Source organism: Stenella coeruleoalba, assembly GCF_951394435.1.
Source record: "Stenella coeruleoalba genome assembly, chromosome: 14".
Taxonomy (NCBI): Eukaryota; Metazoa; Chordata; class Mammalia; order Artiodactyla; family Delphinidae; genus Stenella; species Stenella coeruleoalba.
The window spans coordinates 30,339,089-30,361,935 of NC_137160.1; positions in this window are offsets into that span (position 1 = coordinate 30,339,089).

Here is a 22,847-nt window from a genome sequence, read left to right on the forward strand (position 1 = left end):
ACCGACTGCCGTCCGCAGACGTCCTGGGGGAGCCCCCCGGTTTCATTTGGGACGCACATTGGTGTCTCACAGAAGAGCCCAAATTCCTAATTGGGGGCACACCAGCATGGAATGTAAGGCTGTTTAGAAGTGCGTACCCTGAGGCCGTTGGAAGGCCGTACAAACGAGAGCTTTGGAGCGAACAGGGCAGCGCTTCGCCATCGTCGTTGCACGTTCACGGAGCTTAATCAAACGAATGCATTTACTTCCTGTGGCTCAAACGCAACAGAGGGGTTGGACGGCATACAGTGCCCTTTGACAGTTCTTACAACGAACGTGAGTGCACAGTGTCTCGTGAAATAAATCCCTAGCACTGTTGAAGCACTCCGTTAACGCATGCTTCTTCGCTCCTATGGCACTCCGAGGTGTTACTGACGGGGGAAATCTGGACTTTTACTTGAGGCCGGGGGGGGCTCACAATTCTTTTGTCGGCGAGCTCCAGAGTGCTCTTGCTGAAGCTCCCAGCAAGGAACTGAGAGCAGCAGGCCTCACACGAGTACACTCAGACGGCTTCCGTCACGAGTAAACTCAGGCCTCTTATGTGAGGCCTTCCGGCAGCAAAGAGAAGGTGGGCGCGAGGAGTGTGCTTCAGGCAGCTTAGGACCCGCAACTGTCCCGTCTACCACGGAGGGGAATAAGGTTTGCCCAGGGTCGCCCAGTTTCAAAGCGGAGCTCACGTAGTTATCCTCAGTGGTTTCTGATTCCCTCGAGGAAACACACGGGAGGAACAGGGCCCTTCCGTGGAGGCCCTTTTGGGCACAGGGACCTCTGCGTGGGATCTAGTGGGTGAGTATGGCAGTACCTTAGATAGGCCTCAGTGACCAAGGCTGTCGTCTGGCTCATGCCTTAGCTGTGTTAAGTGTGGAAAACGTGCTGGTCCTCAGGCTGGGCCCACAGCCCAGCTTTCGCTTCTGTGAGAGTGCTGTCCCGAGTCTCCTCCTGGAGCCAGTCGTCAGCACGGAGCCTTCTGGCACTGCAGTTCTCTTTCAGTCAAGGAGGCCGTGCGACTGGCAAAGGGAGTCTGCGCAGCACTGCCTTCGCGAGGCTCTTTGACGACTGGGGCGCTCAACCCAGGCAAGCCAGAGAGCAGTACGTTGCCCTTGCTATGAACGTGAAGAGCTTTCTCCAGGGGCCTGTTTAGGCTAAGGTTCCTCAGAAGCCAGGAGCCGCCGTTCCGGCACGGAGAGAAGTCATCCTGCGAAATTGGCGAACGAGCTCCTATCCTGTGTGCCCCCGGGAGCGTCGCAGAGTTAAGGCACTCCGTGGTGGAGTATGGCCTCATGGAAACCCCTGCACACCCAACTCCCCCGACGTGAAACACTGGAACTTACCTTGAGGCCTGAGGTCACCTTTCGTTCGGCCGGAGCTGAACACGTGGTGCCGTGGGAGGAGTTTCTAGAAAGGTATTGCCAGCACGGTTTTCGCTTTGAGAGAACACGCAGCCTCGGCCCACAAGGACAATCGTGCCGTGCAGAGACGTCGGGCCGCTAGTGCTGTTCAGGCAGCTTTGAAGCCAAGCGCAAGGCGCCTCCAAACGGGGAGAAAGCGTACTCTCCCCTCCGCGTCCCACGTTCAAGCTGAATGACGCAGCATGTTTCTCGGAGGGCTCTGCCGAGCTATCTAGTACAAGGGAGAGGGTGCCTGCCTCTGCTGAGAAAGGTTTTGACGTGGGGATTGCTGGACATGAGGAAGAGCGTTCCCCAGGCCGTGCAAAGTTGAGGCTTTGGTGATTCTGGATGGTCCCAAGGGTCCAGAATCGTCCCTGGGGAAGCTGTCCTCTTTTTCTTTCTCCGGCTGGAAGTAAACAGCTGGCAACCGACTGCCGTCCGCAGACGTCCTGGGGGAGCCCCCCGGTTTCATTTGGGACGCACATTGGTGTCTCACAGAAGAGCCCAAATTCCTAATTGGGGGCACACCAGCATGGAATGTAAGGCTGTTTAGAAGTGCGTACCCTGAGGCCGTTGGAAGGCCGTACAAACGAGAGCTTTGGAGCGAACAGGGCAGCGCTTCGCCATCGTCGTTGCACGTTCACGGAGCTTAATCAAACGAATGCATTTACTTCCTGTGGCTCAAACGCAACAGAGGGGTTGGACGGCATACAGTGCCCTTTGACAGTTCTTACAACGAACGTGAGTGCACAGTGTCTCGTGAAATAAATCCCTAGCACTGTTGAAGCACTCCGTTAACGCATGCTTCTTCGCTCCTATGGCACTCCGAGGTGTTACTGACGGGGGAAATCTGGACTTTTACTTGAGGCCGGGGGGGGCTCACAATTCTTTTGTCGGCGAGCTCCAGAGTGCTCTTGCTGAAGCTCCCAGCAAGGAACTGAGAGCAGCAGGCCTCACACGAGTACACTCAGACGGCTTCCGTCACGAGTAAACTCAGGCCTCTTATGTGAGGCCTTCCGGCAGCAAAGAGAAGGTGGGCGCGAGGAGTGTGCTTCAGGCAGCTTAGGACCCGCAACTGTCCCGTCTACCACGGAGGGGAATAAGGTTTGCCCAGGGTCGCCCAGTTTCAAAGCGGAGCTCACGTAGTTATCCTCAGTGGTTTCTGATTCCCTCGAGGAAACACACGGGAGGAACAGGGCCCTTCCGTGGAGGCCCTTTTGGGCACAGGGACCTCCGCGTGGGATCTAGTGGGTGAGTATGGCAGTACCTTAGATAGGCCTCAGTGACCAAGGCTGTCGTCTGGCTCATGCCTTAGCTGTGTTAAGTGTGGAAAACGTGCTGGTCCTCAGGCTGGGCCCACAGCCCAGCTTTCGCTTCTGTGAGAGTGCTGTCCCGAGTCTCCTCCTGGAGCCAGTCGTCAGCACGGTGCCTTCTGGCACTGCAGTTCTCTTTCAGTCAAGGAGGCCGTGCGACTGGCAAAGGGAGTCTGCGCAGCACTGCCTTCGCGAGGCTCTTTGACGACTGGGGCGCTCAACCCAGACAAGCCAGAGAGCAGTACGTTGCCCTTGCTGTGAACGTGAAGAGCTTTCTCCAGGGGCCTGTTTAGGCTAAGGTTCCTCAGAAGCCAGGAGCCGCCGTTCCGGCACGGAGAGAAGTCATCCTGCGAAATTGGCGAACGAGCTCCTATCCTGTGTGCCCCCGGGAGCGTCGCAGAGTTAAGGCACTCCGTGGTGGAGTATGGCCTCATGGAAACCCCTGCACACCCAACTCCCCCGACGTGAAACACTGGAACTTACCTTGAGGCCTGAGGTCACCTTTCGTTCGGCCGGAGCTGAACATGTGGTGCCGTGGGAGGAGTTTCTAGAAAGGTATTGCCAGCACGGTTTTCGCTTTGAGAGAACACGCAGCCTCGGCCCACAACGACAATCCTGCCGTGCAGAGACGTCGGGCCGCTAGTGCTGTTCAGGCAGCTTTGAAGCCAAGCGCAAGGCGCCTCCAAACGGGGAGAAAGCGTACTCTCCCCTCCGCGTCCCACGTTCAAGCTGAATGACGCAGCATGTTTCTCGGAGGGCTCTGCCGAGCTATCTAGTACAAGGGAGAGGGTGCCTGCCTCTGCTGAGAAAGGTTTTGACGTGGGGATTGCTGGACATGAGGAAGAGCGTTCCCCAGGCCGTGCAAAGTTGAGGCTTTGGTGATTCTGGATGGTCCCAAGGGTCCAGAATCGTCCCTGGGGAAGCTGTCCTCTTTTTCTTTCTCCGGCTGGAAGTAAACAGCTGGCAACCGACTGCCGTCCGCAGACGTCCTGGGGGAGCCCCCCGGTTTCATTTGGGACGCACATTGGTGTCTCACAGAAGAGCCCAAATTCCTAATTGGGGGCACACCAGCATGGAATGTAAGGCTGTTTAGAAGTGCGTACCCTGAGGCCGTTGGAAGGCCGTACAAACGAGAGCTTTGGAGCGAACAGGGCAGCGCTTCGCCATCGTCGTTGCACGTTCACGGAGCTTAATCAAACGAATGCATTTACTTCCTGTGGCTCAAACGCAACAGAGGGGTTGGACGGCATACAGTGCCCTTTGACAGTTCTTACAACGAACGTGAGTGCACAGTGTCTCGTGAAATAAATCCCTAGCACTGTTGAAGCACTCCGTTAACGCATGCTTCTTCGCTCCTATGGCACTCCGAGGTGTTACTGACGGGGGAAATCTGGACTTTTACTTGAGGCCGGGGGGGGCTCACAATTCTTTTGTCGGCGAGCTCCAGAGTGCTCTTGCTGAAGCTCCCAGCAAGGAACTGAGAGCAGCAGGCCTCACACGAGTACACTCAGACGGCTTCCGTCACGAGTAAACTCAGGCCTCTTATGTGAGGCCTTCCGGCAGCAAAGAGAAGGTGGGCGCGAGGAGTGTGCTTCAGGCAGCTTAGGACCCGCAACTGTCCCGTCTACCACGGAGGGGAATAAGGTTTGCCCAGGGTCGCCCAGTTTCAAAGCGGAGCTCACGTAGTTATCCTCAGTGGTTTCTGATTCCCTCGAGGAAACACACGGGAGGAACAGGGCCCTTCCGTGGAGGCCCTTTTGGGCACAGGGACCTCTGCGTGGGATCTAGTGGGTGAGTATGGCAGTACCTTAGATAGGCCTCAGTGACCAAGGCTGTCGTCTGGCTCATGCCTTAGCTGTGTTAAGTGTGGAAAACGTGCTGGTCCTCAGGCTGGGCCCACAGCCCAGCTTTCGCTTCTGTGAGAGTGCTGTCCCGAGTCTCCTCCTGGAGCCAGTCGTCAGCACGGAGCCTTCTGGCACTGCAGTTCTCTTTCAGTCAAGGAGGCCGTGCGACTGGCAAAGGGAGTCTGCGCAGCACTGCCTTCGCGAGGCTCTTTGACGACTGGGGCGCTCAACCCAGGCAAGCCAGAGAGCAGTACGTTGCCCTTGCTATGAACGTGAAGAGCTTTCTCCAGGGGCCTGTTTAGGCTAAGGTTCCTCAGAAGCCAGGAGCCGCCGTTCCGGCACGGAGAGAAGTCATCCTGCGAAATTGGCGAACGAGCTCCTATCCTGTGTGCCCCCGGGAGCGTCGCAGAGTTAAGGCACTCCGTGGTGGAGTATGGCCTCATGGAAACCCCTGCACACCCAACTCCCCCGACGTGAAACACTGGAACTTACCTTGAGGCCTGAGGTCACCTTTCGTTCGGCCGGAGCTGAACACGTGGTGCCGTGGGAGGAGTTTCTAGAAAGGTATTGCCAGCACGGTTTTCGCTTTGAGAGAACACGCAGCCTCGGCCCACAAGGACAATCGTGCCGTGCAGAGACGTCGGGCCGCTAGTGCTGTTCAGGCAGCTTTGAAGCCAAGCGCAAGGCGCCTCCAAACGGGGAGAAAGCGTACTCTCCCCTCCGCGTCCCACGTTCAAGCTGAATGACGCAGCATGTTTCTCGGAGGGCTCTGCCGAGCTATCTAGTACAAGGGAGAGGGTGCCTGCCTCTGCTGAGAAAGGTTTTGACGTGGGGATTGCTGGACATGAGGAAGAGCGTTCCCCAGGCCATGCAAAGTTGAGGCTTTGGTGATTCTGGATGGTCCCAAGGGTCCAGAATCGTCCCTGGGGAAGCTGTCCTCTTTTTCTTTCTCCGGCTGGAAGTAAACAGCTGGCAACCGACTGCCGTCCGCAGACGTCCTGGGGGAGCCCCCCGGTTTCATTTGGGACGCACATTGGTGTCTCACAGAAGAGCCCAAATTCCTAATTGGGGGCACACCAGCATGGAATGTAAGGCTGTTTAGAAGTGCGTACCCTGAGGCCGTTGGAAGGCCGTACAAACGAGAGCTTTGGAGCGAACAGGGCAGCGCTTCGCCATCGTCGTTGCACGTTCACGGAGCTTAATCAAACGAATGCATTTACTTCCTGTGGCTCAAACGCAACAGAGGGGTTGGACGGCATACAGTGCCCTTTGACAGTTCTTACAACGAACGTGAGTGCACAGTGTCTCGTGAAATAAATCCCTAGCACTGTTGAAGCACTCCGTTAACGCATGCTTCTTCGCTCCTATGGCACTCCGAGGTGTTACTGACGGGGGAAATCTGGACTTTTACTTGAGGCCGGGGGGGGCTCACAATTCTTTTGTCGGCGAGCTCCAGAGTGCTCTTGCTGAAGCTCCCAGCAAGGAACTGAGAGCAGCAGGCCTCACACGAGTACACTCAGACGGCTTCCGTCACGAGTAAACTCAGGCCTCTTATGTGAGGCCTTCCGGCAGCAAAGAGAAGGTGGGCGCGAGGAGTGTGCTTCAGGCAGCTTAGGACCCGCAACTGTCCCGTCTACCACGGAGGGGAATAAGGTTTGCCCAGGGTCGCCCAGTTTCAAAGCGGAGCTCACGTAGTTATCCTCAGTGGTTTCTGATTCCCTCGAGGAAACACACGGGAGGAACAGGGCCCTTCCGTGGAGGCCCTTTTGGGCACAGGGACCTCTGCGTGGGATCTAGTGGGTGAGTATGGCAGTACCTTAGATAGGCCTCAGTGACCAAGGCTGTCGTCTGGCTCATGCCTTAGCTGTGTTAAGTGTGGAAAACGTGCTGGTCCTCAGGCTGGGCCCACAGCCCAGCTTTCGCTTCTGTGAGAGTGCTGTCCCGAGTCTCCTCCTGGAGCCAGTCGTCAGCACGGTGCCTTCTGGCACTGCAGTTCTCTTTCAGTCAAGGAGGCCGTGCGACTGGCAAACGGAGTCTGCGCAGCACTGCCTTCGCGAGGCTCTTTGACGACTGGGGCGCTCAACCCAGACAAGCCAGAGAGCAGTACGTTGCCCTTGCTGTGAACGTGAAGAGCTTTCTCCAGGGGCCTGTTTAGGCTAAGGTTCCTCAGAAGCCAGGAGCCGCCGTTCCGGCACAGAGAGAAGTCATCCTGCGAAATTGGCGAACGAGCTCCTATCCTGTGTGCCCCCGGGAGCGTCGCAGAGTTAAGGCACTCCGTGGTGGAGTATGGCCTCATGGAAACCCCTGCACACCCAACTCCCCCGACGTGAAACACTGGAACTTACCTTGAGGCCTGAGGTCACCTTTCGTTCGGCCGGAGCTGAACATGTGGTGCCGTGGGAGGAGTTTCTAGAAAGGTATTGCCAGCACGGTTTTCGCTTTGAGAGAACACGCAGCCTCGGCCCACAACGACAATCCTGCCGTGCAGAGACGTCGGGCCGCTAGTGCTGTTCAGGCAGCTTTGAAGCCAAGCGCAAGGCGCCTCCAAACGGGGAGAAAGCGTACTCTCCCCTCCGCGTCCCACGTTCAAGCTGAATGACGCAGCATGTTTCTCGGAGGGCTCTGCCGAGCTATCTAGTACAAGGGAGAGGGTGCCTGCCTCTGCTGAGAAAGGTTTTGACGTGGGGATTGCTGGACATGAGGAAGAGCGTTCCCCAGGCCGTGCAAAGTTGAGGCTTTGGTGATTCTGGATGGTCCCAAGGGTCCAGAATCGTCCCTGGGGAAGCTGTCCTCTTTTTCTTTCTCCGGCTGGAAGTAAACAGCTGGCAACCGACTGCCGTCCGCAGACGTCCTGGGGGAGCCCCCCGGTTTCATTTGGGACGCACATTGGTGTCTCACAGAAGAGCCCAAATTCCTAATTGGGGGCACACCAGCATGGAATGTAAGGCTGTTTAGAAGTGCGTACCCTGAGGCCGTTGGAAGGCCGTACAAACGAGAGCTTTGGAGCGAACAGGGCAGCGCTTCGCCATCGTCGTTGCACGTTCACGGAGCTTAATCAAACGAATGCATTTACTTCCTGTGGCTCAAACGCAACAGAGGGGTTGGACGGCATACAGTGCCCTTTGACAGTTCTTACAACGAACGTGAGTGCACAGTGTCTCGTGAAATAAATCCCTAGCACTGTTGAAGCACTCCGTTAACGCATGCTTCTTCGCTCCTATGGCACTCCGAGGTGTTACTGACGGGGGAAATCTGGACTTTTACTTGAGGCCGGGGGGGGCTCACAATTCTTTTGTCGGCGAGCTCCAGAGTGCTCTTGCTGAAGCTCCCAGCAAGGAACTGAGAGCAGCAGGCCTCACACGAGTACACTCAGACGGCTTCCGTCACGAGTAAACTCAGGCCTCTTATGTGAGGCCTTCCGGCAGCAAAGAGAAGGTGGGCGCGAGGAGTGTGCTTCAGGCAGCTTAGGACCCGCAACTGTCCCGTCTACCACGGAGGGGAATAAGGTTTGCCCAGGGTCGCCCAGTTTCAAAGCGGAGCTCACGTAGTTATCCTCAGTGGTTTCTGATTCCCTCGAGGAAACACACGGGAGGAACAGGGCCCTTCCGTGGAGGCCCTTTTGGGCACAGGGACCTCCGCGTGGGATCTAGTGGGTGAGTATGGCAGTACCTTAGATAGGCCTCAGTGACCAAGGCTGTCGTCTGGCTCATGCCTTAGCTGTGTTAAGTGTGGAAAACGTGCTGGTCCTCAGGCTGGGCCCACAGCCCAGCTTTCGCTTCTGTGAGAGTGCTGTCCCGAGTCTCCTCCTGGAGCCAGTCGTCAGCACGGTGCCTTCTGGCACTGCAGTTCTCTTTCAGTCAAGGAGGCCGTGCGACTGGCAAAGGGAGTCTGCGCAGCACTGCCTTCGCGAGGCTCTTTGACGACTGGGGCGCTCAACCCAGACAAGCCAGAGAGCAGTACGTTGCCCTTGCTGTGAACGTGAAGAGCTTTCTCCAGGGGCCTGTTTAGGCTAAGGTTCCTCAGAAGCCAGGAGCCGCCGTTCCGGCACGGAGAGAAGTCATCCTGCGAAATTGGCGAACGAGCTCCTATCCTGTGTGCCCCCGGGAGCGTCGCAGAGTTAAGGCACTCCGTGGTGGAGTATGGCCTCATGGAAACCCCTGCACACCCAACTCCCCCGACGTGAAACACTGGAACTTACCTTGAGGCCTGAGGTCACCTTTCGTTCGGCCGGAGCTGAACATGTGGTGCCGTGGGAGGAGTTTCTAGAAAGGTATTGCCAGCACGGTTTTCGCTTTGAGAGAACACGCAGCCTCGGCCCACAACGACAATCCTGCCGTGCAGAGACGTCGGGCCGCTAGTGCTGTTCAGGCAGCTTTGAAGCCAAGCGCAAGGCGCCTCCAAACGGGGAGAAAGCGTACTCTCCCCTCCGCGTCCCACGTTCAAGCTGAATGACGCAGCATGTTTCTCGGAGGGCTCTGCCGAGCTATCTAGTACAAGGGAGAGGGTGCCTGCCTCTGCTGAGAAAGGTTTTGACGTGGGGATTGCTGGACATGAGGAAGAGCGTTCCCCAGGCCGTGCAAAGTTGAGGCTTTGGTGATTCTGGATGGTCCCAAGGGTCCAGAATCGTCCCTGGGGAAGCTGTCCTCTTTTTCTTTCTCCGGCTGGAAGTAAACAGCTGGCAACCGACTGCCGTCCGCAGACGTCCTGGGGGAGCCCCCCGGTTTCATTTGGGACGCACATTGGTGTCTCACAGAAGAGCCCAAATTCCTAATTGGGGGCACACCAGCATGGAATGTAAGGCTGTTTAGAAGTGCGTACCCTGAGGCCGTTGGAAGGCCGTACAAACGAGAGCTTTGGAGCGAACAGGGCAGCGCTTCGCCATCGTCGTTGCACGTTCACGGAGCTTAATCAAACGAATGCATTTACTTCCTGTGGCTCAAACGCAACAGAGGGGTTGGACGGCATACAGTGCCCTTTGACAGTTCTTACAACGAACGTGAGTGCACAGTGTCTCGTGAAATAAATCCCTAGCACTGTTGAAGCACTCCGTTAACGCATGCTTCTTCGCTCCTATGGCACTCCGAGGTGTTACTGACGGGGGAAATCTGGACTTTTACTTGAGGCCGGGGGGGGCTCACAATTCTTTTGTCGGCGAGCTCCAGAGTGCTCTTGCTGAAGCTCCCAGCAAGGAACTGAGAGCAGCAGGCCTCACACGAGTACACTCAGACGGCTTCCGTCACGAGTAAACTCAGGCCTCTTATGTGAGGCCTTCCGGCAGCAAAGAGAAGGTGGGCGCGAGGAGTGTGCTTCAGGCAGCTTAGGACCCGCAACTGTCCCGTCTACCACGGAGGGGAATAAGGTTTGCCCAGGGTCGCCCAGTTTCAAAGCGGAGCTCACGTAGTTATCCTCAGTGGTTTCTGATTCCCTCGAGGAAACACACGGGAGGAACAGGGCCCTTCCGTGGAGGCCCTTTTGGGCACAGGGACCTCCGCGTGGGATCTAGTGGGTGAGTATGGCAGTACCTTAGATAGGCCTCAGTGACCAAGGCTGTCGTCTGGCTCATGCCTTAGCTGTGTTAAGTGTGGAAAACGTGCTGGTCCTCAGGCTGGGCCCACAGCCCAGCTTTCGCTTCTGTGAGAGTGCTGTCCCGAGTCTCCTCCTGGAGCCAGTCGTCAGCACGGTGCCTTCTGGCACTGCAGTTCTCTTTCAGTCAAGGAGGCCGTGCGACTGGCAAAGGGAGTCTGCGCAGCACTGCCTTCGCGAGGCTCTTTGACGACTGGGGCGCTCAACCCAGACAAGCCAGAGAGCAGTACGTTGCCCTTGCTGTGAACGTGAAGAGCTTTCTCCAGGGGCCTGTTTAGGCTAAGGTTCCTCAGAAGCCAGGAGCCGCCGTTCCGGCACGGAGAGAAGTCATCCTGCGAAATTGGCGAACGAGCTCCTATCCTGTGTGCCCCCAGGAGCGTCGCAGAGTTAAGGCACTCCGTGGTGGAGTATGGCCTCATGGAAACCCCTGCACACCCAACTCCCCCGACGTGAAACACTGGAACTTACCTTGAGGCCTGAGGTCACCTTTCGTTCGGCCGGAGCTGAACATGTGGTGCCGTGGGAGGAGTTTCTAGAAAGGTATTGCCAGCACGGTTTTCGCTTTGAGAGAACACGCAGCCTCGGCCCACAACGACAATCCTGCCGTGCAGAGACGTCGGGCCGCTAGTGCTGTTCAGGCAGCTTTGAAGCCAAGCGCAAGGCGCCTCCAAACGGGGAGAAAGCGTACTCTCCCCTCCGCGTCCCACGTTCAAGCTGAATGACGCAGCATGTTTCTCGGAGGGCTCTGCCGAGCTATCTAGTACAAGGGAGAGGGTGCCTGCCTCTGCTGAGAAAGGTTTTGACGTGGGGATTGCTGGACATGAGGAAGAGCGTTCCCCAGGCCGTGCAAAGTTGAGGCTTTGGTGATTCTGGATGGTCCCAAGGGTCCAGAATCGTCCCTGGGGAAGCTGTCCTCTTTTTCTTTCTCCGGCTGGAAGTAAACAGCTGGCAACCGACTGCCGTCCGCAGACGTCCTGGGGGAGCCCCCCGGTTTCATTTGGGACGCACATTGGTGTCTCACAGAAGAGCCCAAATTCCTAATTGGGGGCACACCAGCATGGAATGTAAGGCTGTTTAGAAGTGCGTACCCTGAGGCCGTTGGAAGGCCGTACAAACGAGAGCTTTGGAGCGAACAGGGCAGCGCTTCGCCATCGTCGTTGCACGTTCACGGAGCTTAATCAAACGAATGCATTTACTTCCTGTGGCTCAAACGCAACAGAGGGGTTGGACGGCATACAGTGCCCTTTGACAGTTCTTACAACGAACGTGAGTGCACAGTGTCTCGTGAAATAAATCCCTAGCACTGTTGAAGCACTCCGTTAACGCATGCTTCTTCGCTCCTATGGCACTCCGAGGTGTTACTGACGGGGGAAATCTGGACTTTTACTTGAGGCCGGGGGGGGCTCACAATTCTTTTGTCGGCGAGCTCCAGAGTGCTCTTGCTGAAGCTCCCAGCAAGGAACTGAGAGCAGCAGGCCTCACACGAGTACACTCAGACGGCTTCCGTCACGAGTAAACTCAGGCCTCTTATGTGAGGCCTTCCGGCAGCAAAGAGAAGGTGGGCGCGAGGAGTGTGCTTCAGGCAGCTTAGGACCCGCAACTGTCCCGTCTACCACGGAGGGGAATAAGGTTTGCCCAGGGTCGCCCAGTTTCAAAGCGGAGCTCACGTAGTTATCCTCAGTGGTTTCTGATTCCCTCGAGGAAACACACGGGAGGAACAGGGCCCTTCCGTGGAGGCCCTTTTGGGCACAGGGACCTCCGCGTGGGATCTAGTGGGTGAGTATGGCAGTACCTTAGATAGGCCTCAGTGACCAAGGCTGTCGTCTGGCTCATGCCTTAGCTGTGTTAAGTGTGGAAAACGTGCTGGTCCTCAGGCTGGGCCCACAGCCCAGCTTTCGCTTCTGTGAGAGTGCTGTCCCGAGTCTCCTCCTGGAGCCAGTCGTCAGCACGGTGCCTTCTGGCACTGCAGTTCTCTTTCAGTCAAGGAGGCCGTGCGACTGGCAAAGGGAGTCTGCGCAGCACTGCCTTCGCGAGGCTCTTTGACGACTGGGGCGCTCAACCCAGACAAGCCAGAGAGCAGTACGTTGCCCTTGCTGTGAACGTGAAGAGCTTTCTCCAGGGGCCTGTTTAGGCTAAGGTTCCTCAGAAGCCAGGAGCCGCCGTTCCGGCACGGAGAGAAGTCATCCTGCGAAATTGGCGAACGAGCTCCTATCCTGTGTGCCCCCGGGAGCGTCGCAGAGTTAAGGCACTCCGTGGTGGAGTATGGCCTCATGGAAACCCCTGCACACCCAACTCCCCCGACGTGAAACACTGGAACTTACCTTGAGGCCTGAAGTCACCTTTCGTTCGGCCGGAGCTGAACATGTGGTGCCGTGGGAGGAGTTTCTAGAAAGGTATTGCCAGCACGGTTTTCGCTTTGAGAGAACACGCAGCCTCGGCCCACAACGACAATCCTGCCGTGCAGAGACGTCGGGCCGCTAGTGCTGTTCAGGCAGCTTTGAAGCCAAGCGCAAGGCGCCTCCAAACGGGGAGAAAGCGTACTCTCCCCTCCGCGTCCCACGTTCAAGCTGAATGACGCAGCATGTTTCTCGGAGGGCTCTGCCGAGCTATCTAGTACAAGGGAGAGGGTGCCTGCCTCTGCTGAGAAAGGTTTTGACGTGGGGATTGCTGGACATGAGGAAGAGCGTTCCCCAGGCCGTGCAAAGTTGAGGCTTTGGTGATTCTGGATGGTCCCAAGGGTCCAGAATCGTCCCTGGGGAAGCTGTCCTCTTTTTCTTTCTCCGGCTGGAAGTAAACAGCTGGCAACCGACTGCCGTCCGCAGACGTCCTGGGGGAGCCCCCCGGTTTCATTTGGGACGCACATTGGTGTCTCACAGAAGAGCCCAAATTCCTAATTGGGGGCACACCAGCATGGAATGTAAGGCTGTTTAGAAGTGCGTACCCTGAGGCCGTTGGAAGGCCGTACAAACGAGAGCTTTGGAGCGAACAGGGCAGCGCTTCGCCATCGTCGTTGCACGTTCACGGAGCTTAATCAAACGAATGCATTTACTTCCTGTGGCTCAAACGCAACAGAGGGGTTGGACGGCATACAGTGCCCTTTGACAGTTCTTACAACGAACGTGAGTGCACAGTGTCTCGTGAAATAAATCCCTAGCACTGTTGAAGCACTCCGTTAACGCATGCTTCTTCGCTCCTATGGCACTCCGAGGTGTTACTGACGGGGGAAATCTGGACTTTTACTTGAGGCCGGGGGGGGCTCACAATTCTTTTGTCGGCGAGCTCCAGAGTGCTCTTGCTGAAGCTCCCAGCAAGGAACTGAGAGCAGCAGGCCTCACACGAGTACACTCAGACGGCTTCCGTCACGAGTAAACTCAGGCCTCTTATGTGAGGCCTTCCGGCAGCAAAGAGAAGGTGGGCGCGAGGAGTGTGCTTCAGGCAGCTTAGGACCCGCAACTGTCCCGTCTACCACGGAGGGGAATAAGGTTTGCCCAGGGTCGCCCAGTTTCAAAGCGGAGCTCACGTAGTTATCCTCAGTGGTTTCTGATTCCCTCGAGGAAACACACGGGAGGAACAGGGCCCTTCCGTGGAGGCCCTTTTGGGCACAGGGACCTCCGCGTGGGATCTAGTGGGTGAGTATGGCAGTACCTTAGATAGGCCTCAGTGACCAAGGCTGTCGTCTGGCTCATGCCTTAGCTGTGTTAAGCGTGGAAAACGTGCTGGTCCTCAGGCTGGGCCCACAGCCCAGCTTTCGCTTCTGTGAGAGTGCTGTCCCGAGTCTCCTCCTGGAGCCAGTCGTCAGCACGGTGCCTTCTGGCACTGCAGTTCTCTTTCAGTCAAGGAGGCCGTGCGACTGGCAAAGGGAGTCTGCGCAGCACTGCCTTCGCGAGGCTCTTTGACGACTGGGGCGCTCAACCCTGACAAGCCAGAGAGCAGTACGTTGCCCTTGCTGTGAACGTGAAGAGCTTTCTCCAGGGGCCTGTTTAGGCTAAGGTTCCTCAGAAGCCAGGAGCCGCCGTTCCGGCACGGAGAGAAGTCATCCTGCGAAATTGGCGAACGAGCTCCTATCCTGTGTGCCCCCGGGAGCGTCGCAGAGTTAAGGCACTCCGTGGTGGAGTATGGCCTCATGGAAACCCCTGCACACCCAACTCCCCCAACGTGAAACACTGGAACTTACCTTGAGGCCTGAGGTCACCTTTCGTTCGGCCGGAGCTGAACATGTGGTGCCGTGGGAGGAGTTTCTAGAAAGGTATTGCCAGCACGGTTTTCGCTTTGAGAGAACACGCAGCCTCGGCCCACAACGACAATCCTGCCGTGCAGAGACGTCGGGCCGCTAGTGCTGTTCAGGCAGCTTTGAAGCCAAGCGCAAGGCGCCTCCAAACGGGGAGAAAGCGTACTCTCCCCTCCGCGTCCCACGTTCAAGCTGAATGACGCAGCATGTTTCTCGGAGGGCTCTGCCGAGCTATCTAGTACAAGGGAGAGGGTGCCTGCCTCTGCTGAGAAAGGTTTTGACGTGGGGATTGCTGGACATGAGGAAGAGCGTTCCCCAGGCCGTGCAAAGTTGAGGCTTTGGTGATTCTGGATGGTCCCAAGGGTCCAGAATCGTCCCTGGGGAAGCTGTCCTCTTTTTCTTTCTCCGGCTGGAAGTAAACAGCTGGCAACCGACTGCCGTCCGCAGACGTCCTGGGGGAGCCCCCCGGTTTCATTTGGGACGCACATTGGTGTCTCACAGAAGAGCCCAAATTCCTAATTGGGGGCACACCAGCATGGAATGTAAGGCTGTTTAGAAGTGCGTACCCTGAGGCCGTTGGAAGGCCGTACAAACGAGAGCTTTGGAGCGAACAGGGCAGCGCTTCGCCATCGTCGTTGCACGTTCACGGAGCTTAATCAAACGAATGCATTTACTTCCTGTGGCTCAAACGCAACAGAGGGGTTGGACGGCATACAGTGCCCTTTGACAGTTCTTACAACGAACGTGAGTGCACAGTGTCTCGTGAAATAAATCCCTAGCACTGTTGAAGCACTCCGTTAACGCATGCTTCTTCGCTCCTATGGCACTCCGAGGTGTTACTGACGGGGGAAATCTGGACTTTTACTTGAGGCCGGGGGGGGCTCACAATTCTTTTGTCGGCGAGCTCCAGAGTGCTCTTGCTGAAGCTCCCAGCAAGGAACTGAGAGCAGCAGGCCTCACACGAGTACACTCAGACGGCTTCCGTCACGAGTAAACTCAGGCCTCTTATGTGAGGCCTTCCGGCAGCAAAGAGAAGGTGGGCGCGAGGAGTGTGCTTCAGGCAGCTTAGGACCCGCAACTGTCCCGTCTACCACGGAGGGGAATAAGGTTTGCCCAGGGTCGCCCAGTTTCAAAGCGGAGCTCACGTAGTTATCCTCAGTGGTTTCTGATTCCCTCGAGGAAACACACGGGAGGAACAGGGCCCTTCCGTGGAGGCCCTTTTGGGCACAGGGACCTCCGCGTGGGATCTAGTGGGTGAGTATGGCAGTACCTTAGATAGGCCTCAGTGACCAAGGCTGTCGTCTGGCTCATGCCTTAGCTGTGTTAAGCGTGGAAAACGTGCTGGTCCTCAGGCTGGGCCCACAGCCCAGCTTTCGCTTCTGTGAGAGTGCTGTCCCGAGTCTCCTCCTGGAGCCAGTCGTCAGCACGGTGCCTTCTGGCACTGCAGTTCTCTTTCAGTCAAGGAGGCCGTGCGACTGGCAAAGGGAGTCTGCGCAGCACTGCCTTCGCGAGGCTCTTTGACGACTGGGGCGCTCAACCCTGACAAGCCAGAGAGCAGTACGTTGCCCTTGCTGTGAACGTGAAGAGCTTTCTCCAGGGGCCTGTTTAGGCTAAGGTTCCTCAGAAGCCAGGAGCCGCCGTTCCGGCACGGAGAGAAGTCATCCTGCGAAATTGGCGAACGAGCTCCTATCCTGTGTGCCCCCGGGAGCGTCGCAGAGTTAAGGCACTCCGTGGTGGAGTATGGCCTCATGGAAACCCCTGCACACCCAACTCCCCCGACGTGAAACACTGGAACTTACCTTGAGGCCTGAGGTCACCTTTCGTTCGGCCGGAGCTGAACATGTGGTGCCGTGGGAGGAGTTTCTAGAAAGGTATTGCCAGCACGGTTTTCGCTTTGAGAGAACACGCAGCCTCGGCCCACAACGACAATCCTGCCGTGCAGAGACGTCGGGCCGCTAGTGCTGTTCAGGCAGCTTTGAAGCCAAGCGCAAGGCGCCTCCAAACGGGGAGAAAGCGTACTCTCCCCTCCGCGTCCCACGTTCAAGCTGAATGACGCAGCATGTTTCTCGGAGGGCTCTGCCGAGCTATCTAGTACAAGGGAGAGGGTGCCTGCCTCTGCTGAGAAAGGTTTTGACGTGGGGATTGCTGGACATGAGGAAGAGCGTTCCCCAGGCCGTGCAAAGTTGAGGCTTTGGTGATTCTGGATGGTCCCAAGGGTCCAGAATCGTCCCTGGGGAAGCTGTCCTCTTTTTCTTTCTCCGGCTGGAAGTAAACAGCTGGCAACCGACTGCCGTCCGCAGACGTCCTGGGGGAGCCCCCCGGTTTCATTTGGGACGCACATTGGTGTCTCACAGAAGAGCCCAAATTCCTAATTGGGGGCACACCAGCATGGAATGTAAGGCTGTTTAGAAGTGCGTACCCTGAGGCCGTTGGAAGGCCGTACAAACGAGAGCTTTGGAGCGAACAGGGCAGCGCTTCGCCATCGTCGTTGCACGTTCACGGAGCTTAATCAAACGAATGCATTTACTTCCTGTGGCTCAAACGCAACAGAGGGGTTGGACGGCATACAGTGCCCTTTGACAGTTCTTACAACGAACGTGAGTGCACAGTGTCTCGTGAAATAAATCCCTAGCACTGTTGAAGCACTCCGTTAACGCATGCTTCTTCGCTCCTATGGCACTCCGAGGTGTTACTGACGGGGGAAATCTGGACTTTTACTTGAGGCCGGGGGGGGCTCACAATTCTTTTGTCGGCGAGCTCCAGAGTGCTCTTGCTGAAGCTCCCAGCAAGGAACTGAGAGCAGCAGGCCTCACACGAGTACACTCAGACGGCTTCCGTCACGAGTAAACTCAGGCCTCTTATGTGAGGCCTTCCGGCAGCAAAGAGAAGGTGGGCGCGAGGAGTGTGCTTCAGGCAGCTTAGGACCCGCAACTGTCCCGTCTACCACGGAGGGGAATAAGGTTTGCCCAGGGTCGCCCAGTTTCAAAGCGGAGCTCACGTAGTTATCCTCAGTGGTTTCTGATTCCCTCGAGGAAACACACGGGAGGAACAGGGCCCTTCCGTGGAGGCCCTTTTGGGCACAGGGACCTCCGCGTGGGATCTAGTGGGTGAGTATGGCAGTACCTTAGATAGGCCTCAGTGACCAAGGCTGTCGTCTGGCTCATGCCTTAGCTGTGTTAAGTGTGGAAAACGTGCTGGTCCTCAGGCTGGGCCCACAGCCCAGCTTTCGCTTCTGTGAGAGTGCTGTCCCGAGTCTCCTCCTGGAGCCAGTCGTCAGCACGGTGCCTTCTGGCACTGCAGTTCTCTTTCAGTCAAGGAGGCCGTGCGACTGGCAAAGGGAGTCTGCGCAGCACTGCCTTCGCGAGGCTCTTTGACGACTGGGGCGCTCAACCCAGACAAGCCAGAGAGCAGTACGTTGCCCTTGCTGTGAACGTGAAGAGCTTTCTCCAGGGGCCTGTTTAGGCTAAGGTTCCTCAGAAGCCAGGAGCCGCCGTTCCGGCACGGAGAGAAGTCATCCTGCGAAATTGGCGAACGAGCTCCTATCCTGTGTGCCCCCGGGAGCGTCGCAGAGTTAAGGCACTCCGTGGTGGAGTATGGCCTCATGGAAACCCCTGCACACCCAACTCCCCCGACGTGAAACACTGGAACTTACCTTGAGGCCTGAGGTCACCTTTCGTTCGGCCGGAGCTGAACATGTGGTGCCGTGGGAGGAGTTTCTAGAAAGGTATTGCCAGCACGGTTTTCGCTTTGAGAGAACACGCAGCCTCGGCCCACAACGACAATCCTGCCGTGCAGAGACGTCGGGCCGCTAGTGCTGTTCAGGCAGCTTTGAAGCCAAGCGCAAGGCGCCTCCAAACGGGGAGAAAGCGTACTCTCCCCTCCGCGTCCCACGTTCAAGCTGAATGACGCAGCATGTTTCTCGGAGGGCTCTGCCGAGCTATCTAGTACAAGGGAGAGGGTGCCTGCCTCTGCTGAGAAAGGTTTTGACGTGGGGATTGCTGGACATGAGGAAGAGCGTTCCCCAGGCCGTGCAAAGTTGAGGCTTTGGTGATTCTGGATGGTCCCAAGGGTCCAGAATCGTCCCTGGGGAAGCTGTCCTCTTTTTCTTTCTCCGGCTGGAAGTAAACAGCTGGCAACCGACTGCCGTCCGCAGACGTCCTGGGGGAGCCCCCCGGTTTCATTTGGGACGCACATTGGTGTCTCACAGAAGAGCCCAAATTCCTAATTGGGGGCACACCAGCATGGAATGTAAGGCTGTTTAGAAGTGCGTACCCTGAGGCCGTTGGAAGGCCGTACAAACGAGAGCTTTGGAGCGAACAGGGCAGCGCTTCGCCATCGTCGTTGCACGTTCACGGAGCTTAATCAAACGAATGCATTTACTTCCTGTGGCTCAAACGCAACAGAGGGGTTGGACGGCATACAGTGCCCTTTGACAGTTCTTACAACGAACGTGAGTGCACAGTGTCTCGTGAAATAAATCCCTAGCACTGTTGAAGCACTCCGTTAACGCATGCTTCTTCGCTCCTATGGCACTCCGAGGTGTTACTGACGGGGGAAATCTGGACTTTTACTTGAGGCCGGGGGGGGCTCACAATTCTTTTGTCGGCGAGCTCCAGAGTGCTCTTGCTGAAGCTCCCAGCAAGGAACTGAGAGCAGCAGGCCTCACACGAGTACACTCAGACGGCTTCCGTCACGAGTAAACTCAGGCCTCTTATGTGAGGCCTTCCGGCAGCAAAGAGAAGGTGGGCGCGAGGAGTGTGCTTCAGGCAGCTTAGGACCCGCAACTGTCCCGTCTACCACGGAGGGGAATAAGGTTTGCCCAGGGTCGCCCAGTTTCAAAGCGGAGCTCACGTAGTTATCCTCAGTGGTTTCTGATTCCCTCGAGGAAACACACGGGAGGAACAGGGCCCTTCCGTGGAGGCCCTTTTGGGCACAGGGACCACCGCGTGGGATCTAGTGGGTGAGTATGGCAGTACCTTAGATAGGCCTCAGTGACCAAGGCTGTCGTCTGGCTCATGCCTTAGCTGTGTTAAGTGTGGAAAACGTGCTGGTCCTCAGGCTGGGCCCACAGCCCAGCTTTCGCTTCTGTGAGAGTGCTGTCCCGAGTCTCCTCCTGGAGCCAGTCGTCAGCACGGTGCCTTCTGGCACTGCAGTTCTCTTTCAGTCAAGGAGGCCGTGCGACTGGCAAAGGGAGTCTGCGCAGCACTGCCTTCGCGAGGCTCTTTGACGACTGGGGCGCTCAACCCAGACAAGCCAGAGAGCAGTACGTTGCCCTTGCTGTGAACGTGAAGAGCTTTCTCCAGGGGCCTGTTTAGGCTAAGGTTCCTCAGAAGCCAGGAGCCGCCGTTCCGGCACGGAGAGAAGTCATCCTGCGAAATTGGCGAACGAGCTCCTATCCTGTGTGCCCCCGGGAGCGTCGCAGAGTTAAGGCACTCCGTGGTGGAGTATGGCCTCATGGAAACCCCTGCACACCCAACTCCCCCGACGTGAAACACTGGAACTTACCTTGAGGCCTGAAGTCACCTTTCGTTCGGCCGGAGCTGAACATGTGGTGCCGTGGGAGGAGTTTCTAGAAAGGTATTGCCAGCACGGTTTTCGCTTTGAGAGAACACGCAGCCTCGGCCCACAACGACAATCCTGCCGTGCAGAGACGTCGGGCCGCTAGTGCTGTTCAGGCAGCTTTGAAGCCAAGCGCAAGGCGCCTCCAAACGGGGAGAAAGCGTACTCTCCCCTCCGCGTCCCACGTTCAAGCTGAATGACGCAGCATGTTTCTCGGAGGGCTCTGCCGAGCTATCTAGTACAAGGGAGAGGGTGCCTGCCTCTGCTGAGAAAGGTTTTGACGTGGGGATTGCTGGACATGAGGAAGAGCGTTCCCCAGGCCGTGCAAAGTTGAGGCTTTGGTGATTCTGGATGGTCCCAAGGGTCCAGAATCGTCCCTGGGGAAGCTGTCCTCTTTTTCTTTCTCCGGCTGGAAGTAAACAGCTGGCAACCGACTGCCGTCCGCAGACGTCCTGGGGGAGCCCCCCGGTTTCATTTGGGACGCACATCGGTGTCTCACAGAAGAGCCCAAATTCCTAATTGGGGGCACACCAGCATGGAATGTAAGGCTGTTTAGAAGTGCGTACCCTGAGGCCGTTGGAAGGCCGTACAAACGAGAGCTTTGGAGCGAACAGGGCAGCGCTTCGCCATCGTCGTTGCACGTTCACGGAGCTTAATCAAACGAATGCATTTACTTCCTGTGGCTCAAACGCAACAGAGGGGTTGGACGGCATACAGTGCCCTTTGACAGTTCTTACAACGAACGTGAGTGCACAGTGTCTCGTGAAATAAATCCCTAGCACTGTTGAAGCACTCCGTTAACGCATGCTTCTTCGCTCCTATGGCACTCCGAGGTGTTACTGACGGGGGAAATCTGGACTTTTACTTGAGGCCGGGGGGGGCTCACAATTCTTTTGTCGGCGAGCTCCAGAGTGCTCTTGCTGAAGCTCCCAGCAAGGAACTGAGAGCAGCAGGCCTCACACGAGTACACTCAGACGGCTTCCGTCACGAGTAAACTCAGGCCTCTTATGTGAGGCCTTCCGGCAGCAAAGAGAAGGTGGGCGCGAGGAGTGTGCTTCAGGCAGCTTAGGACCCGCAACTGTCCCGTCTACCACGGAGGGGAATAAGGTTTGCCCAGGGTCGCCCAGTTTCAAAGCGGAGCTCACGTAGTTATCCTCAGTGGTTTCTGATTCCCTCGAGGAAACACACGGGAGGAACAGGGCCCTTCCGTGGAGGCCCTTTTGGGCACAGGGACCTCCGCGTGGGATCTAGTGGGTGAGTATGGCAGTACCTTAGATAGGCCTCAGTGACCAAGGCTGTCGTCTGGCTCATGCCTTAGCTGTGTTAAGTGTGGAAAACGTGCTGGTCCTCAGGCTGGGCCCACAGCCCAGCTTTCGCTTCTGTGAGAGTGCTGTCCCGAGTCTCCTCCTGGAGCCAGTCGTCAGCACGGTGCCTTCTGGCACTGCAGTTCTCTTTCAGTCAAGGAGGCCGTGCGACTGGCAAAGGGAGTCTGCGCAGCACTGCCTTCGCGAGGCTCTTTGACGACTGGGGCGCTCAACCCAGACAAGCCAGAGAGCAGTACGTTGCCCTTGCTGTGAACGTGAAGAGCTTTCTCCAGGGGCCTGTTTAGGCTAAGGTTCCTCAGAAGCCAGGAGCCGCCGTTCCGGCACGGAGAGAAGTCATCCTGCGAAATTGGCGAACGAGCTCCTATCCTGTGTGCCCCCGGGAGCGTCGCAGAGTTAAGGCACTCCGTGGTGGAGTATGGCCTCATGGAAACCCCTGCACACCCAACTCCCCCGACGTGAAACACTGGAACTTACCTTGAGGCCTGAGGTCACCTTTCGTTCGGCCGGAGCTGAACATGTGGTGCCGTGGGAGGAGTTTCTAGAAAGGTATTGCCAGCACGGTTTTCGCTTTGAGAGAACACGCAGCCTCGGCCCACAACGACAATCCTGCCGTGCAGAGACGTCGGGCCGCTAGTGCTGTTCAGGCAGCTTTGAAGCCAAGCGCAAGGCGCCTCCAAACGGGGAGAAAGCGTACTCTCCCCTCCGCGTCCCACGTTCAAGCTGAATGACGCAGCATGTTTCTCGGAGGGCTCTGCCGAGCTATCTAGTACAAGGGAGAGGGTGCCTGCCTCTGCTGAGAAAGGTTTTGACGTGGGGATTGCTGGACATGAGGAAGAGCGTTCCCCAGGCCGTGCAAAGTTGAGGCTTTGGTGATTCTGGATGGTCCCAAGGGTCCAGAATCGTCCCTGGGGAAGCTGTCCTCTTTTTCTTTCTCCGGCTGGAAGTAAACAGCTGGCAACCGACTGCCGTCCGCAGACGTCCTGGGGGAGCCCCCCGGTTTCATTTGGGACGCACATTGGTGTCTCACAGAAGAGCCCAAATTCCTAATTGGGGGCACACCAGCATGGAATGTAAGGCTGTTTAGAAGTGCGTACCCTGAGGCCGTTGGAAGGCCGTACAAACGAGAGCTTTGGAGCGAACAGGGCAGCGCTTCGCCATCGTCGTTGCACGTTCACGGAGCTTAATCAAACGAATGCATTTACTTCCTGTGGCTCAAACGCAACAGAGGGGTTGGACGGCATACAGTGCCCTTTGACAGTTCTTACAACGAACGTGAGTGCACAGTGTCTCGTGAAATAAATCCCTAGCACTGTTGAAGCACTCCGTTAACGCATGCTTCTTCGCTCCTATGGCACTCCGAGGTGTTACTGACGGGGGAAATCTGGACTTTTACTTGAGGCCGGGGGGGGCTCACAATTCTTTTGTCGGCGAGCTCCAGAGTGCTCTTGCTGAAGCTCCCAGCAAGGAACTGAGAGCAGCAGGCCTCACACGAGTACACTCAGACGGCTTCCGTCACGAGTAAACTCAGGCCTCTTATGTGAGGCCTTCCGGCAGCAAAGAGAAGGTGG